This window comes from Vombatus ursinus, unplaced genomic scaffold (assembly GCF_900497805.2).
Source record: "Vombatus ursinus unplaced genomic scaffold, bare-nosed wombat genome assembly UNPS02014773.1, whole genome shotgun sequence".
Lineage (NCBI taxonomy): Eukaryota > Metazoa > Chordata > Mammalia > Diprotodontia > Vombatidae > Vombatus > Vombatus ursinus.
In genome coordinates, this window is record NW_020954551.1 from 13,440,856 (window position 1) to 13,459,877 (window position 19,022).

The 19,022-nt window shown below is 39.3% G+C and overlaps 1 pseudogene; it reads left to right on the forward strand.

Annotated features, from left to right (window-relative positions):
• The first annotated feature begins 2,878 nt into the window (after positions 1–2,878).
• LOC114044328 lies at positions 2,879–3,375 on the forward strand (annotated as a pseudogene).
• The last annotated feature ends 15,647 nt before the right edge of the window (positions 3,376–19,022 follow it).

A 19,022-nucleotide genomic window follows, 5' to 3' on the forward strand; every position in this document is an offset into this window, starting at 1 on the left:
CTCAGGCTTCACTAATGATGCTATTGCCTTTCCATACTTTTTAGGTAGTTTCTAGGACAAATGGTTAGGATGAGTTAGCTACGTTTTTTCAATGGTCTCTTAAAACATATTCAAAATTGGTGTTATTTGCCAAAAAAATGTTGATATACAGAAAAGATGTTCAAAAGGGATCAGAAGTGTATGCTAATGATCCAGCACCCCTCCCCACCCTTGTATTTTGGGCTTAACAACTGGTAAATAACAAAAACTGAGAAGCAGCATTCTCTATGCTGGAGAGAGAGTCATTATCTGACTCTGGAAGACTTGACTTCAAGTTCCTCTTCTGGCATAGTTAAGCTGTGTGACCCTGGGCAAGTCACCTAATTTCAGCTACTCAGGTCATTCTCTGAGACTCTAAGTTACCGAACAGATACCTGACTGCATTGGTAGAGGAGAGTTTCCACAAGAGAAGTTCCTTAATCAAGGAAATTACATGTCTGGTAAAGACAACAAAAGGAAGTAAAACAGTAACAACAAAATAGAAACTCATAGAAACGTTAAAAAAAACAAACATACAAAAAAAACCGTTGACATTTCTATAGTGCTTTTAAAGCCTGAAAAAGTGTTTTATGCCTATTAGGTCTGTTCAGTTGCAAAGATATCCATGTGATAGAATGCCAGAGAACTGGCTCTGGAGTCAGGGGATTTCGGTCACTTGTGTGACCTTGGATAAGTCCCTTTACATCCTTGCACCTTAGTTTCCTCATCTGTAAAATATAAGGGTTGAAAAACACGGCCTCTGAGCCTCCATTTTACAGATGAGGAAACTGAGGTGGAATTTGAACCTAGGTCTTTCTGACTGTAACATTCTACTTGCTAAGAATGTCAGATGGCTTCTCCGATGTGCACAGTCATTTAGACCCCATTGTTATTTTGCTTTGTTTGTCCAATTTTCTCATTTTATTTCTCTCTTTCTTGATTGACTTTTCCTTTGCTCTTGTTTATATGTTTGAATACTTGCACTTGTCAATGGCCAGTAAAATAAAATGTATTAAAAAATCAATTCAGTATTGCCTTTATAAGCTTTCCTGCTGACTAAATTAAACTTCTCTCACCCTTTCTGAAATCTGGGCTTATCAAGAACAAGAAATAAAGAAATTTGCCATCCACAATAATACTTCACTATGACAATGGAACTTGATATCATTGGTGTGGGCACTCCCTCTACTGGTGAGGAGAGCAGACCACTCCCACTCATTCTGTGAAATTGCCTTCCATATATTTCTTGAAATTCTCCATAGAAGGAACATTCAATACGGGTGAGGGCTTCCTCAGGTTATTATTCTGTAGGTATGTCATCTTTCCATCTGTTGTCCCTCATCATAACAAATAATATCAATAACACATTTATTTTTGGTGTCACATGGGAATGAGACATGACCCAAGAACATGCCCTTTAAGAATATTAATTTGGCAGGTGTATGAATGATAGATTGGTGAAGGGAGAGACTGGAAGCCACAGGACCCGGTGGGAGGCTACTGAAGTTGTTTAGGTGAGAAGTGATGAGGACTACAACGAGGGTGGTAGCTGTGTGAATTCAGAGAACGGACAGAAGCAAGAGATGTTGTGGAGCTAGAATCGAAAACACTTGGCAATTGATGGAAGATGAGTGAGAAGGGATGGGGTGAAATTAAGGGTGACTTTGATGGTGTGAACCTGGGTACTGGAAAAATGGTGGAACCTTTGATAGACATAGGAAAGTTGGGAGAAAAGGAGTTTTTTAAAAATTTTTTTTTGGAGGAGATCATAAACTCTGCTTGAAACATGTTGAGTTTTATATACCTATAGGATATCCAGTTGGAAATATCCAGTAAACCATTGGTGGCGCTGGACTGGGGCTGGAAATACAGATTTGGGATTGGAGCCAATGAGATCACTGACAGACAAAATGGAGAGATTTGTCTTTGGCCTTGTACTTTCCAACATTTCCATTAATAAACTACATGAAGCCATAAAAGGTAAGCTTGTTACATTTGCAGAAAATACAAAGGTAGAAGAGTGAAAGCAATAGACAATCAAATCAGGACATAGTCAGATCTCAACAGGCAAGAATGGTAGACCAAATCTAATCCAGTGAAATTTAAGAGGGATAAATGTACAGTTCTGACATAAGTTTCCAAAATCAACATAATAAGTACAGAGTCAGGGAGCATTGCTAAGCAACTATTCTTATGAAGAAGATCTAGGGTTTTTAGTGGACTGGAAGGTCAACAGGAAACAGTGACATTGATATTGAAGCCAAAGAAGTTCATGAATGGCCTAGTTTTCTGAACAAGCGAAGGTGTCTACTCTGCTCTGTTCACACCACCCCCCCAGAGAATTGTGTTCAGTTTGGGGATGGGGATCACATTTTAGGAAGGACACAAATAAATCATGAGCATGGTGAACAGGATGATGAGAGCCTGGAGGCCATGCCCTGTGGGGATTGGTTAATGGAACTGGGGATGTTTATCTTGGAGAAAAGAATACTTGGGGAGTTGGGACATGATAGCAATCTTCAAGTATTTGAAGGGCTATCCCATGGAAAGGAGATACCATTCTGCTTGGACTTCAAAGCAGAACTAGGAACATTAGGTGAAAACTATAGAGCGTTTGATTTCAGCTGGATGGAAGGAAAAAATTGCTAACGATTTAGAGTTGCCCTAAAGAGGTTTGTTGTTTGTCCTTCATTCTTGAAGAGGACCAGTGACATCAGGAGGGTGATGTCTTGACTTGCAAGTGAATTAGATTTAAGTGAGGCAGAACTGTGCAATGTCATTAGCCTCACTCTGTCCTCCAAAGTCATTGGAGTCCAGTGGCAAGTCATAGGTCAAGACTGCTGGTGATGAGATCTGAAAGATGGCTGCTTTCTTGTTGACATATGCTGGCCATCATTGCCTCCGTGCTCACCTGAGTCCCAGGCTGTGTCAAAAATACTATCCCTCTGGGAACAACAGCTAGGAAGAGATGGAACATTTCTGGAACAAGAATATAAATTCAAAGCATCCTTTGTCATCTCACACCACCATTTACAGCTGGTCTCTGCCTATGATGATGTCCATTACCCACTGAGGCACTGGTATTGCCTTGAGTGAAGGAGTATCCCTTTTTGGATTGGCAGCTTTGTTGCTCCCTGAGAATTTTGAGTCTTACTTGGAGCTTGGAAAGTCCCTGGGCCTAGGACCAACTCTGATCCACATGGCCAAGTTTGTCCTTGTCTTCCCATTTATGCATCACACCTGAAATGGCATCCGACACTTTATGTGGGACCTAGGGAAGGGCCTGAAGATTCCTCAGCTCTACCAGTCTGGAGTAGTTGTCTTGGTTCTTACTCTTTGGGACTAGCAGCCATGTGAGGGGATAATATATCTCCCATCTCCTCCTATGAGATGCAGGATCTAGTTTTCCTTCCCCCTTTCCTTCAGCCACCCTTTCCCTCAGGCCAGGGCAGAGTCCTTCTGTTTTGCTTAGATGTCAGTATATTTGAAGAACTCCTTAGAGTCTGGGTCATGAGTGTTGGAGCTGTGGGAGAAGTTCCAGCACTCTCCTACCCAAAGAAAGCTGCATGATAAGGCTCTCGAACTCTTCCTCTTCTTTTCTCCTTCCCCTTCTACCCTCTCCAACTACCTTTCTTGCTGTGGGTTTGTCCTCTTTCCTTAGGCTTCTTCAGCCTCTCTCCACATTGGGCTTTGACTTGCGCTAAAGGTCAACTGTTGACTGCCCGATCCTGAGGCAGTAAAAACAATGCCAGCTCTGTGGCCTCTGCCTTAGGGTTGGTGAGAAAGGCTTCGAGTGTCAGTGGCTGTGGGCTGCTGGCTTAAAGGACAAGACTACCCGCTGGAAATGGCCCAGAGTCCTAAACCACTCACACTTTGAGAGAAAAGGGAACCAGCCTGTCTGGGTCAGTGCAGGGAGAGAAGGAAGGAGGGTGAGTTGGCTCCCTGGAGGCTGCAGATGTTCTGTGGGGAGAGAGCAGACAGCTCTCCTGGCCCTGGAAAGGATTCAGAAGATTGTCAATCAACACATTAGGAGTTCTCTCTTTACCTGGAACTTTAAGAAAAATGAAACTTTTAATTTCATATTTTCCAATTAAAAAAAAAAAAAAGACTGCTGGTGATGGCCCCGATACAGTGGGAGGCCATGGTCCTTTCAAGGTAAGGTTTTTCTCGGGTCTCAGTTTGTCTGAGGCAATGCCCGTTTAATAATTAAAGGCTAGGTAAGACTAGAGGTGAAAGATGTAAAAATGAGGTAAAAGACCTAGCTTGTCTTCATAAAAGAATCAGGCTGGGAGGGGAAGATCTCCAGAGTTTTTGGCCAGAACCTAAACAATTGCTATTTATACTCACTTTGAGGCATCAAAACCCAAACAATGGGCAAGTGAGGCTTGGGTTGGGATCTATTATTGGCCAGTAAGTGAAAACCAGAGTTATTTGGGTTTAAAGGCATAGTCAAGTAGCTCTATTTGAATCACAGTGGGCTTTATCAAAGCCTGGATTTAGGGGAGTGGGCTGGTTTAGGAGGTGATAGGATTCCTCTCACCACAAGTCTTTAAGCAGAGACTGGATTAGCCACTTGTCAGCAGGGTTGCAAAGGGATTCTTTTTTTTTTTTTTTTGACATTTGGGGTTAAGTGACTTGCCCAGGGTTACACAGCTAGTAAGTGTCAAGTATTTGGTCTGAGGCCAGATTTGAACTGAGGTCCTCCTGACTTCAGGGCCTGTGCTCTATCCACTGTGCCACCCACGTGCCCCTAGCAAAGAGATTCTTGATCAGGTACAATTGGACTAGATGACCTCTGAGGACTTTTTTAATGTTTACATTCTGTGAAGCAGTGGGAATGAATGAGTGAGTGAATGAATGAAAAAAAAAAGCATTTATGAGTTTTCTGAAGGATGGTGTATATAAGAGAAGAGAATCAGTGGCAAATCCTTGAGGAACACACATGTTAATGTGTTGAGCAGAGGATGAGGAGCCAATGAAAGACCCCATAAGTGGAATACTTGGAGATATAGATGAATCAGGACAATGTGGCATCCCTGAACGTGAGAGAGTAGAGTTTGTCCAGTAGGAGAGGCTGTTAGCAGTGTTAAATGCAGTAGGAAGGCCAAGGAGGATGCGGCCACACTGTATTTGATCATGAGGAGTTAAATAGAATGGTAAGAGCAGAAGCATGTTAAGGTGTTGAAGAGAGAGGGAATAGTAAAGGAATCGAGTGGTAGTTAAGTACAGCCAACTTTTTCAAGAAATTTAGGACTTAAGTTGGGAAGAAAGAAATGAGAGTGACTTGGAAAGCTTTAAGCTTTAAGGATAGAAGAAAAACTTTCTTTTTTTTTTTTAAGATTTAGAAAACCGAAGGATGTTTGTAGACAGATGGCAAGGAACCAATGTGAGAGAGATTGAATATTCGGGCTATAGAGGGATAATAGCTTGAGTAAAGTCTTGGAGATAGTAAGAGGGAATGGCAGGAGGAAATGAGATGAGCTACTCAGGTAATTAGCTTTCATGGGTGGTGTGGGTATCTCTTCTGTGATAGGAGGAGGGAGGGTGTTGATGTTGAAAACATTTGAGTGGAGTTTGGAAAGTTCATGTCAAATGGACTTCATTAAAAAATAAAATTTATTGATGTCTTTTTAAAAAATCATTTTCTGAGGACACAAGGAAAGGCAAACAGTCCCTGCTCTTAAGACACTTATATTCTAATGGAGAAGACAACACGTAAATAAACAGGCACATAAAAGACAAATACAGACTAGGTAACCTTGGAGAGGGAGATTGGGGAAAGGGCAAGATCTTATCTTGGAAAAAAAAAACAAAAAACGACAACTAAACAGAGGACCCTGATAGGATGACCTTGTTGTTCAGTCATGTCCTGCTCATTGTGACCCCATTTGGGGTTTTCTTGGCGGAGATACTGGAGTGGTTTGCCATTTCCTTTGCCAGCTTATTTGGCAGATGAGGAAACTGAGGCAAATACAGTTAAGTGACTTGCTCAGGGTCGCATAGCTAATAAGTGTCTGAGGCCAGATTTGATCTTAGGAGGACAAGTTCCTGACTTCAGGCCTGGCACTCTATCCATTGTGCCACATACCTGCCTGATAAGATAGCTTCTTCTCTAGGAATTGTTAGTAATTGGTAAAAGACAGTTGAAATAAACTCTTATGAGTAGAAAGGACACGTTGACCTTTTTTTTTAAAATTTTAAATGCATGCATTGTCTCACTCCATATATTTCATTTTAGAGGTATTTTTCCTTGGTTTTATCTGCTTGTGTTGTTCCAGTTACGATCAGAGCATTTAAAAATGTATATATATTTTGCATTATCTATTTCATGGCACAATTGAGAGTAATGGGTAATAACTGCTTTTGGGAGATGGATGTCTCAACACACATCTTTTGACACTCATTCTCTGACATACATCAAGTGAGAAGCATCTGATAGGAAGAAAAAGCATTCCATGTCAAGAAAGGCTACTTAATTCTCCAGGGACACCAGCATTTAACAGCCTTCACTTATCCAGTATTGCTGTAGATAATCAATATTGAATTTTAATGGCTACGTCTTGAAGCTGAAGTGTTCGTTTCACTCATTAATTCTTTTTCTGCCCTTACCTTCTCTGTCTTTCATGACTGTAAGGTTATTTATATTTGTTCCTGTAGCCTGATTTATTCAAGCATTACATTATCTTTCAAAATTAGATTTTGTTGTCAGGCTTCAGTTTTTAAAGTATTTGCTTTCAAGACCTTTGTGAGAAATTCATCATTTGAGAAGAATTAATTTTCCCTCTTCTTGAAATCAGAATTTGTTTTGATGGATTTTATACCATTCACAAAAACAGACAAAAGAAGGGAGAGTGCTTGTAGCCCTCGACATGTATGTCGAAAATCCTAATAAAATAGAGTGTGTGTGTTCATGCTGAATGACTTAGAAGTAGATGCTGTCTTTCCTGACAAATTGTGTTCTCTTTAACATCTGTCACTTTTCCATCAAATCATGTTAGCAAACTGACAAGGTTAAAATGCCTGGGACTTTTCATCTTTTCTGAAGGGCCAGTGAAGATGATGTGGTTTTCTCAGGGTGAAGCTGACTTAATGAGTTAGTGCTAAACTTGGACTTCTGTTTCGTGTTGATCTGGAGGTGAGGGAAGGTTTTTGTAAATTGTCATTTCCCTCTTTTAATCTTCCAGGTGAAAATTCTATTGACCTCAATTGAGGTTGGGTCATAGAATCATGGGATTGTAGATGGAAAACTAGTGGGATTTTGGAGGTCATTTACTCCAACCCTCTCATTTTTGTAGAAGAACTGAAGCCCAGAGGGATGAAGGAATTTACCTGTGGTAACACAAAGAGGGAGTAACGGAATCAGGATTCAAAAGGAGTTTCTCAGTCTCCAAATCCATCCAATCTTTTTACTGAACCACAAAGAATTCGGAATAATGATGGCCCACCCCCAACTGAAGAAAGGATGCACAAACCTCATAGAGTTTTTTCAAGTGTTTACTTTCAAGGATTTTCTGAGACATACACAATTTAAGGGGAGTTAATTTTTTCCTAATCTTGAGATCATAATTTTTCTTCATTTTCATGGATTTTATGTCATTCACGGTGCCTTAGCCTAGGTCTGCCTCTCAATCTTGATATCTGGGACAGGACTGGTGGGCCTGACAGCAGAAGGAAAGGAGAAGTTGTTGTAGCTTTTGACACACACACTTCTAAAATCCCAGTAGAAATGTGTTTACTTATTGCTGAATGACTTTTACATTAATGTAGTCTTACATCTCTCACTCAGGCTGTGTAGAGATGGAAATCTGTCAGAGACCTTAGAGATCTTTCAGTCCTCTCGTTTTATTTTATACATCAGGAAATGGCTATGTGTTCATATCATTTTCAGGACTGAGAGGGAGGAGGATTTAAGAAGCATTAAAGACAAATAATTGTCTCAGATAAATCTATAACTAAGTTACCCTTTCTGAAAATGAGTGAAGAATAGCCATGCATCTGGCCTGGAGAAGTTAACAAAGGAAAATAAAGTTCTAATTTAAAATGTATCAGTAATCCAAAGAGGTAATTCTGAATATAATCCAAGTTGAAATATGCATATTTATGCATCATTCATTTGAGTGTCTTCATGAATATAGTAGTAGGAGCTTGAATAATCCAAAATAGTTGAGATAATCTATATGGAATGCATTCTAGGAGCTCATAGGATGCATGAATTGCATAGATACACAATAAGGAAATTACATTTCAGGAAATGAAACTTAAGTCTAGCATGAAGACAAAATATCATGATAGCAAATGTAGCTTCAGCATGATACATGGTAAAAAGCACTAGCCCTGGGCTCAGATCCTGGGTTCAAATCCCATGCTGATACTTATTATCTGGGTGACCTTGACTTGAACTCTTCTCTGGTGAATTCCTCCTGGATTCTCCACTTTGAGAAGCCAACCATGCCTATTCCTTTACCCCTCTCTCATTTCCATGCCTGACTCTTGTGACTTCTCCATCATAATCCTATGCAGATACCATTCTCTTCCTCCCATCCTCTTCATCTCCATGTTATGTGTTTCCTGCTCCTATTAGAATGTAAGGTTCTTGGAGTCAGAGGCTGGCATTCTTTTTGGCTTGTAGCATCTGTACATAGCACAATGCCTGGCATGTAACTAGTACCTAATAACTGTTTGTTGCTTTGACCCAATTGTGAAGTTGCTCCTTAAATTCTCCCTTTAAAGACTCAGGCTTGGCTCAGAATATTCACGGTCTACAATAATGTTAGTACTGAGGATCAGCAGAAGATACAGAAATCCAGGCTATGTGATAACACATTAGACTCAATAATAGTTACATTTAGCAGATTCTCCTCATCTTTTTCTGTCTCTGTGTAAGATCAGAGGAGCAATGACCTGGCTCTCTTCAATGGTTTTTATCCCCCAAAGTTAAGTGCTGTATCAGGCAGAGGTGTGACTTGGGCAATCGTCAAACCAGGGTCTTTGTGACATGGGGCCATTTGTGTTTAGACTCTTTCCCCTTTCTCTAATGTATAATCTCATTTTTTCTGGACTCTATTCCACTTCATCTTTGTTTTCCTGCTCCCACCTGGTTAAATTCTTATGATATCCTTTTTGGGAGGTGGATGGGGAGAATAATGGGGGACTATGTTTCCTCTATAGCATTTGAGCACTAGTTGGTATTGTAGCAAGTCACTTCAATAACCAAAGCCCAGCAGATAATACTATCTTGATGTGTCTTAATGTTGATTTCATCTTTCAAAAGGTAGGGGGACCAACAAGCATAATTTTATTGTGTACCTGATTCTGACCAATAAGGAAGAACTATTTACTGGGGTGGAAATGCTAGGATCTTTGGAGTAAGGTTGTTATTGTTGTTTGTCCTTTGTTCCTGAAGTGGACCATGACATCAGGAAGAAAGGTACTACTGCCTCTAGAGGCAATGAAATACAGGCATGATCTATTAACTCCTAAGATTTGGCAGAGCAAAGTTCAAAGGGGTCAGAGAAATAATAGCCCACATTTATATAGCACTTCAAGGGCAAGAAACTTTACATATGTTAGGTCATATGATCCTCACAACAACCTTGTGAGGGAGGTGCACTACTATCACCATTTTGCAGATGAAGAAATTGATGTGTGAAGGGTTAAGTGACTTGCTCAGGGTCACATAGCTAACAAGTGAATTCAGATCAAGCTTGACTTCAGGTCAAGCACTATTTCCACTCTGCCCAAGGCTTAAAATTCTATAAGGAAAGTTACACCAAGAGAAATAAGAAACTCTCAAGAAGAAAATCCAGAGGACATAAAGCTCCTGATTAGCTCTATTGGAGTTTCTGTTCTTTATTGGGGAGATAGTGTGGTGTAATGGAAATAGCATTGACTTGGGAGTTAGAAGGCTTGCGTTGAAATCCTACCTCTGTTATTTATAAATTATATGTCCTTGGGCAGGTTACTTCATATCTCTGGGCCTCAGTTTCCTCATCTTTAAAAGGAAGGGCTTAGACTAGATGGTCTCTAAGGTTTCTTTCAGCTTGGAATCCATGAGCCTGTGAAATAATTCCCACGATGAGGAAAATGAGGAGTTGTCTAAAGAGACCAATGGGACATACACAGAATTTGCCAACCAACTTACACTTGAAAAAAATATAGAAACAAGGGTAGCTACTGGAGGATGAATGTAAAAGAAAAACCATGGCATGGGTTCAAAAGAATTGTATTGTGAAGAAGTCTAAAATCAGCTGAGACTTGTGAACAAAACTAAGTACAACAAGAACAGAAAGGGATATTTTTGTATGTGTGGTCTTTTTATTTTTTCAGTTTTTGTTTGTTTATTTTTTAGCTTTATTAAAGAAACAAGGAGACGTGAAGAAGGGGTACATCTTTATTTTCTCTAACCCTAAAATAAAACTTGACATTTCCTTCAGTTATCAATGTAGACAACAAAACGTGATTCTGAAAAATGACCCGTAGGTTCCACCAGAATGCCAAGGGCCCTGTAGTCATGCAAACAGTGTTGATCTGAAGGAAGACGAACCCAGGTGTTCCTGCTTCTAAGGCCAGCTTTCTGTCTGTTATACCATGTCTGCCTTTCTTGATCATATGATAATAAGATTAAATATAGAGCTTACATTTGCATTTAAAAAAAATCTTCACAAATCCAAGCTGGGAAAGGTGTGATTGTCAGTTTTCTTGAAAATGACCTGAGTTTTGACTATACCCTCAAAGTCAATGGTGTCAAGAGTGTCAATGGTGTGATATTAGCCCCCCAAACGAATGTGATCTTAGTTTGCATTGTGACAGGCCTGATGTTCAGCGCAACAGAGGAGAGAGTCCCACTGTCCTTTGTCCTGGTCAGAGCCCCTTTAGTTAGTATTCATGCATCTGAGCATTTGGGCATTGTACTCCCCTTTGGGCACCACCTTTTAGGAAGGATCTTCATATCCTGGCACAGGACAGCAAGCAGAATGGTGAAGAGCCTCTCAATGCCATTTGAGGTTCTGTTGTATGAACTGGTGTTAGCCTGAAGTAAGGTTAATAGTCAACAAGTGTTTATTAAACACTTACTATATGTCATGCACTGTGCAAAGGCCTGGGGATGCAAAGATAGGCAAAAGATCCAGTGCTCTGGAAGAGTTTATAATCTAATGGGAGAGAAAACATGTCAATAACTATGTTCAAACAAGCGATAAATAGTATACATTGGACATTATCAACAGCAGGCAGGCATTAGTGTTAAGGGGAATCACAAAAGAAGGTAGGATTTCAACTGAGACTTAAAGGAAGTCAAAGGAGCCCGGGGGCAGAAATGATAAGGGAAATGATTTCAGGCATGGAGGACAGTCAGTGAAAATGTTAGGAGATAGGAGATGGAGTGTCTTGGAGAAGAGAGGACTTGGGTAGGATAAAGTCACTGGCTTTAAGTATTTGAAGGGCCTTCCTGGAAGAAGATTAGACTTGTTTTGCTTGGATGTGGGGTGAAGAACTAATGGCACTAGGCAGACTTTACGAAAGGATGAATTGAAGCTTAGAAACATAAATTCAGAGCTACAAGGGACTTTGCAGGTAACTTCATTTACTTTCCTTATTTTGTAAATCAGAAAATTGAGAGAGCTGGTATAACTGGCACAAAATGAGAATCTGAACCTGGATCTCCTAACTCCAGATCCACAACTCTTTTTACTGTACCATATTGTCTAATAGAAAGAAAAATGGCCCGCCACATAGAGCTGCCTCAAAGTAGTAGAATAGGGCTAGTGGTGCCTCTGTACGTGGAGGGTGCTTCTCATTGGAGATATTCTATCAGTTATCATCCTGCACTCTGTGGTCTAGACAGAGTTGCCTTCTTGCTGTTTTTTGACACATGGCCCTTCGTTTTCTGTTTCTTCATCTAGCATGCCTGATATATACTTGCTCTGTGTTGCCTCCTTGTAGAATCACTTTCTTCCTTTAAGGTGCAGATCTAGTATGATATCCTACAGGAAACCTTTCCTGATCCCTCCCTAACATATTTAATTATCTTGTGTGCATTTTGTACTTATTCAGACATACTCATGTACGTGCTACCTCCCTATAAACTCTTTGAAAGTATGGATCGTTTCCTTTCTATCTTTGTATCCCCAGTAGCTGGCTCAGTCAATGGCATGTAGTAGGAACTTAATCAATGGCTGTTGATTGATTGATCTTTGAGCAAAGTCTAGATAACCACTTGCCAGGAATATTGAGAGAGAAGGAATCTTTTTTCAGAATGAGTTAGACTAAGATGGTCCCCGAGGTCCCTTTCGATTCTCAATTTCTGTGACTGTAAAATACAAGAAATTAGGCAATTGATAGCTACTGACAGAATGAACACTGCCCCTATCTTGGGCATCGGCAGTTATGTGCCTCAGTTTATCATGGGGTACATAATTTCTATAAAGCAATTTATTCAGTGAGAATGATCTTTTCATGTCTTTTCCAACAGATTTTTCTTGGGGGCCAAAATGTACTTCTTATCTTATCTCATATTATGCTATTTCGTCTTATGTTTCTATCTCACTATCATCTATCTGTGAATCTAATCGATTTAATCTATCTCTCTATCTTTCTAGCTATCTATTATCTATTATTTATGTTCCAACAACTTAAAAAATTGCTATGTCACAGTTATGAATGAAGACTCAACTCAATTTGGAGTGGGTGGTTAAAGAGGCAGTGTAGCACAATGGGAAGCCCCTCAACCTGGAATGAGAACACTTGGACTGTCGTGTGACTATGGTCAATTAACAGTTTCCTGGAGTCTCAACTTATGTGTCTGTAAAGTGGGAGTAACAAAAATTACCTGGTCAGTCTCCCAAGGTTATCGTGAGAATCACTTGAGATATTGCACACAAAAGCATCATGTAAACTCTAAGGTGCTACACAAATGTTCACTATTTCTATTAGTTAAAGCTGCTAGCAAATAACTGGCAAGTGTGGCCTATGGGATGGAGAGTCACCTCAGAATCAGGAAGACCTGGGTATGTGCATGGAGAGAGGAGAGAGAGAACACCAGAGTTAGGGCTAGAGAGAGATAACAGAAACATAGAAAGACAGACAGAGAAAGACAGAGAGAGAGTCAGAGAGAGAAAAACATACAGAAAGAAAGACAAAGACAGAGTAAGTAAGGGACAGACAGAGGCAGAGGCAGAGAAAAAGAGAAACAGAAAAACAGAGGCAGAGAGACAGAGATACAGAGAGACAAAGAGACAGGGAGGAACAGAGACAGACAGACACAGATAGAGATACACAGAGACAGAGAGACTACCAGCAAGTAACTGATATTTTTCATTGCATTTTAAAAATTGAGACCAATAATTAACAGAAACACAGTGAGAAATCTAATTTCTTCCTCCATCCATGCCATCTTTCATCCCCGCTCCCCTCCCCCCCAAAAAACCTCAATCGTACTTTAGTGTTTACGAACTACTTACACATATGGTCTCATTTACACCTTACAACACCCTTGGGAAGTAGCTGTAGGCAGGAGTCAGAAGTGGGATTCAAACCCAGGACTTCTCAGCTCTAAATCCTTCATTTTCTCGCTACACCTCACTGCAGAGTCAATGATTCTTACCCCCTAATTTTGTTGGTCAGGGATTTTAGGCCCAGATTGCTGCTTAGAATCTGTCTGTAGAGTAGAGGTCAGGAGAGAATTTTCTTGCCTTCAACCAAAGGATGTTGTCAAATTTGGCGCTGCTCCATCCATTGTGCAATATGACATATTTTGCATTAGTAGGGCAGCAAGACCATAGAGAGGTGGTGGTTCTGCGTTGCAAGCATCACAGAAGTTCTGGGTCAAAGAAGGGGGTATCTCTTAAGAAATAAAACTGATGGGTTACCCCCGCCTCTGCACATTTTAGGTATCTGGAAATCTTTTTTTAATTTTTTGTAAAAATGTTCAATTAAAATTGTTTATTCTGAGGGTTTCCAGAAAATTCATGTGCTGCTCTAAGTTAACCAACATCTTTGAATCTGCTCTCCAGTTCTTCCCTCTTCCCAGGATTCTTAAATCCCCATTGCTGTGGTTCCGAACTATACTTTCTACAAGAACCTAACAATGAATATTCAAATGAGATGTGGGCTTTAGGAAAAGAACGTTGAGGATTTCTTTCTAGGAGAAAAGCACTGAGGAATAAAAATGGTCACAGCCCCGGGGGAGAGGGAGAAAGATGATTTCATCAGTCATTCCACCATTTCATCCTCGAATTGAGGATGGTAATGAAAGTAATTTAACATACATCTATAATTAATTTTCCATGCTTTTCCTGTGGCTGGCAAATCATGCTACTCAGAAAAATTCATGAAATCCATCTCCTAGAAGAGGAATGGAGTTGGAAGCTTTTTAGAAATTTTTTTTTTAATCCCAAACATGTCAACTTTTATGAGAGGATTTTCATGGTAGATCAAGGATACTTTTAAGTGGTTTGAATCTGTCTGTTAGGAGGATCTACCAGCTGGGAGGCATGCCTTTATTCTGAAACTAGTGAGGGACTACATCCCAAATCCAGGTAAACTTTCCATTTTGAAATGTTAATCATGGTCTGGTAAGGGCACCATCACGTCTTCCATGATCACCATGATATCCACGGTACTTTGATGTCACCATGGTCTGGTGAGAGCAGGGTAGCATAAGATTTAGTGAAGAAGAATGGAAGAATGGAGATGTTCACAGGCACAAAGATCTGGAGGTACAATGGAACTTTGAGGACCCCGAGTACAACCCTTTCATTTGATAGATAGGGAACCTGGGGCTCAAAGAGGCAATGACCTCATCCTCGCTAAAGTCACACTGGTAACAAATAGCAATGACTGGGATCCAAACCCTTAATAGTCTGTATGCATTATGTAATGGAAAATCCTATCTGATTCAAATTCCTACTTAGAAACTACAAAAAAGACTTTTTGCATCTGCACTTGGTGTCAGTCCAATAATAAATATTCAGTATGTGTGAAAAGGCTTCATGTCATAATAACCAATAATTTGATATTTAATTAATACTTGTGATTAAAGATTGCCCCACTGGGGTTCTACTCCAATGCAATGAGGTGACCCTGGATACTTAATAGCTGTGCTAGGAAGAGACTAACTCTGGTAGATCCTCTGCTATGAAGGTCTTAGATCCTTGGTGAAATAATGGGTATTAATCAAAGGGCCAGTATCTTTAAGTTCACCAGTGTGAACTACCAAGTGAGGGTTGGCCGTGGGAACTCATAAAAAAATTCACCAAAACATGAGGTGAACATAGGATCCCAGATTTAGAATGGAAAGAGACATTAGAGGGCTTCCAGTCTAACTTCCTTATTTTACTGATAAGAACACTAAGGCCCAAAGTAGGTCATTAACTTGCTGGTAGAAGCACATAGACATATATTCAGGAATCAAACTCAGGTCTTGTGATTCCAATGTCGACTTTCTTCTGTGTGCCATGCTGCTTTCTTCATTGGTAGGGGCATAACTGATAGATCTTTGAAGCATTGAACTACAAAGATCAATAATGTAGGACTGTGATTTCTTAGCTGTGATTTCTGAACACTCCATATGACTTCTTAAGGAAAAGAGTTATAATGAAAGAAAAAAAAAACACAAGTAGCAAACCTGGACGATTTGCTTGCCATTTGTACATTTAGGGTATGGTAAGAACCATTGGATTGGTTGAGATCAATCATGTGACTCAAAAAGTAGTTTCTCATTGGTCTAAAATCAATCTATAGAGTACCCAATAAAGTATGGTACACAAACTCTGTATGCTACTGTCAATCTGTCTGTTTTGTGTCTATAAAATAATGTGTTTGTTTCTAGTCTTAGCTTTTTAGAAAAACTCTAAATATGTTTTTGTGCCAATACCCATGATCAATAATTTGGAAACATCAGGCAATCTGAATAGATAAAAACACAAAAGTAGAAATAAACAGTGTGTAATATAGAGATTGTGAGAGCTGAAATCAGACTTTGGAACCTGGTTTTGCCGCTTATTTTAACCTGTGTGACCTCTCTAGGACTATTTTTTTTTCCTATGCAAAATGAAGATATTGGATTAGATGATCTCTAAGCATCCTTTTGCTTCTAAACCCATGACTCTGATGCTGAAACAAAACCAAAGAACCAAATCCTCAATTTAGAATGAGAGGCTGTTTGATTTAATGGATCTAGTGATGGACGCAGACCCAGGAAGACATGGGTTCAAGTGCTGCCCAAGATATTTAGGTATGTTACTCTGTCTAGGTCACTTGACCTCTCTGGAAGCCTTAATTTCTTTACCTGGAAAATTGTAAATAATAATATCTGTAATGCCTACCTCACAGGATTATTGTAAAATTCAACAATGTCTGATACGTATAATGTATAGAATGAGCTTTGTAAGCCTTAAAGGACTATACATACGTCCATTATGATTGAGAAACCCAAATATGGTAACCATGATTGGCATCTTGCAATTAAAAGTATTTTTTTCTTTTTTAAATATATTTTTATTGTCTTTTATTTTTTTAAATAGCATAGTTTTCTCCTGTACCCTTTCCCCTTTCCAGTGAGCATGCAACATAACAAAAAAAATTTATTAAAGACAAAAAAAAAGAAAAAGGGAAAAAATTGACATAACTCATCAATATGTTGAAAAATCCTGAAAATGTACAATGTGCAACACTTGAATTTACAATTACTCCCAATGATCCAAGATTCCCAGGCAAGTTATCAAATTAAAAGAAATAAACAACAAAAAATACTTTCCAGCAAATTTACAAAGGCATCTAAAAATAAAATGCAACAAATTAAACAAATAAACATGCAAACAACTCCTGAATTGTTAAAGTGAAAATGTCATAAACTGAGAAGCCCCTGACTCCCTGCCTTAAAAAAAAAAAAGTTGTTGACATATAGAATTACAGATTGTTAGAGATGGAGGCAATGCTAGTGAGTATTGAGTCTAACTCTTCCTTTTTATAGATGAGAAAATAGAGATTCAGAAACACAAAGGGACTTGTCAAGACCAGTCAATTATTGACTGGACTCAAGACTAAAATTTATGTCTTTTGCCTTTCAGATCATTGCAATAATAATGATTAACTTTGGAGAAGAAGTGGGGAAATGAACTGCTATTTTTTCATTGGAGAGGTGGGAGAGGGAGAATATATATATTACCAGACAAAGTCAGTGGATTGGCTGATTTTGCTTAGCTTTATTTTCTTCTTTGTTACAGGGAAAAGCTTACTAAGGAGGGAAGGGGAAAATGGGTAGAGTCAGGAATGATGATGATATAAAAACAAAAAATAATACAACATTTTTTAAAGTCAAAGGTTCTGATAAATTTTTTGAGAACTTTTGATTTAAATGATGACTGTAACAGGGTCATTAAGAATAGAAATGATAGAGGGCTGGGCAGAAAATATGAAGAGAACTTTTTGAATCTGTCCATGAAAAATAAGTGATCTGAATTGAAAGAGTAATTGAGTTCAGCAAAGACACATCCAAAACCATGACCTCAAAGATAGAAAGCAGTCTTCATAGAAACAAAATGGGGAATGGCTAGGTGGAAAAGCAAAAAAATGCATATAATAACAACTCATAAACCAAATAGGATTCATAGAGTTTTAGAGATGGAAGAGACCTTAGATTCACATGGGGAAAATAAGGTCCCTAGAGGTTGTGCTTAACCAATGATACATGTCCAGTTAGTGGCCGAGCTGGAATTAGAACTCATCTCTCCTGATTTCCACTTCATTCACTGTGCTTTGTAATTTACAAATGCTGCTTCAAGGTGTTATTGAGGAGAAGGCATCTGAGATGGGCCTCGATAGAGGACAGGACAACTGACAGGGTCAACGTAAAAGGAGGATACAGCCAAAGGCATGACTTTGTAATGGTGAGGTTTCAGGCAATGGGACAAGACACATATTGTGGCACTCCTTCCCAGGAACCCTCAAATCATATTGCTATTCCACTCCATCTACCAAGACTTATTTCCTGCTAAGATATTCCCCAGGCATGTGTGTGAATTATCTTTACAATGATGATGACACTGAAAACTGACTTTTATATAGCACTTCAATGCTGAAAAATCCTTTATATAGAGAGTGTCCTAAAAGTCTTAGTGAAGTTTTCAGTTACTAAAGCTTAAAACTCTGAGTCAATAAGTTTAAAACTGCAGTAAGATTTTTTAGACATCCTGTTTCTCATTTGATGCACTGAAGCTTTCTCCCTATTTTACAAATGAGGAAATTGTGGCTCAGAGACCTTAAATGATTAGGGCAGAGTCATATAGCTAGTAAGTGTCAAAAGTGTCTTATCTTCCTGACTCTGAGTCCAGCACTCTGTCATACTGTTAATGGAAGTATGAGTGTATATGTCTCGGGGGTGGGGAATGGGTACAGGGCAGGCATCCCTTGACAGGAACTACTCAGCTTCTAAGTGATGTAAGGAATAGATGTCATCTCATCAGAAAGTATCCATGGAATGAATTTTAATTTTCCACAGACTGACTCTTTTAAGTGCATATTTTCTTTTAATTTTCTACTTGCCATGGCATGTCTCAATTGTATGTGTGTTGTTGCAATCTAAGACGCCTTATTAGGCATGACCATGAAGACCTATAGCAGGAAAATGCTCTGATCAGCAGGAACAAATCAGGGCTAGGCAAAGAAAGTGCTTCGTAATTCCCCTGTCTGTGTATTTCCTGTAGGGTTAGGAATGCTATGCACATGTTCCAGCACTTACGCAAATTTCCCCAGATTTGGAGAGCATTTAGACTCATTCTAAACTGTCAGGGCCATTACCTCTGACTTGAACTAAATAGATTAAACAAACTCTGGCTCAAGTACCAACTGGTTCCACTGCTATTCCCCTCTTTTCCAAGTCGTCAATTTTGATTCAATTCAGCACATACTTGTGTCAAGCCCTTGCTGTATGTAGAATGACTATATTCATCTGATGCAGGTGCAAAAGAGGAAAACATCACAACAACTGCCCTCAAGGAGCCTCTATT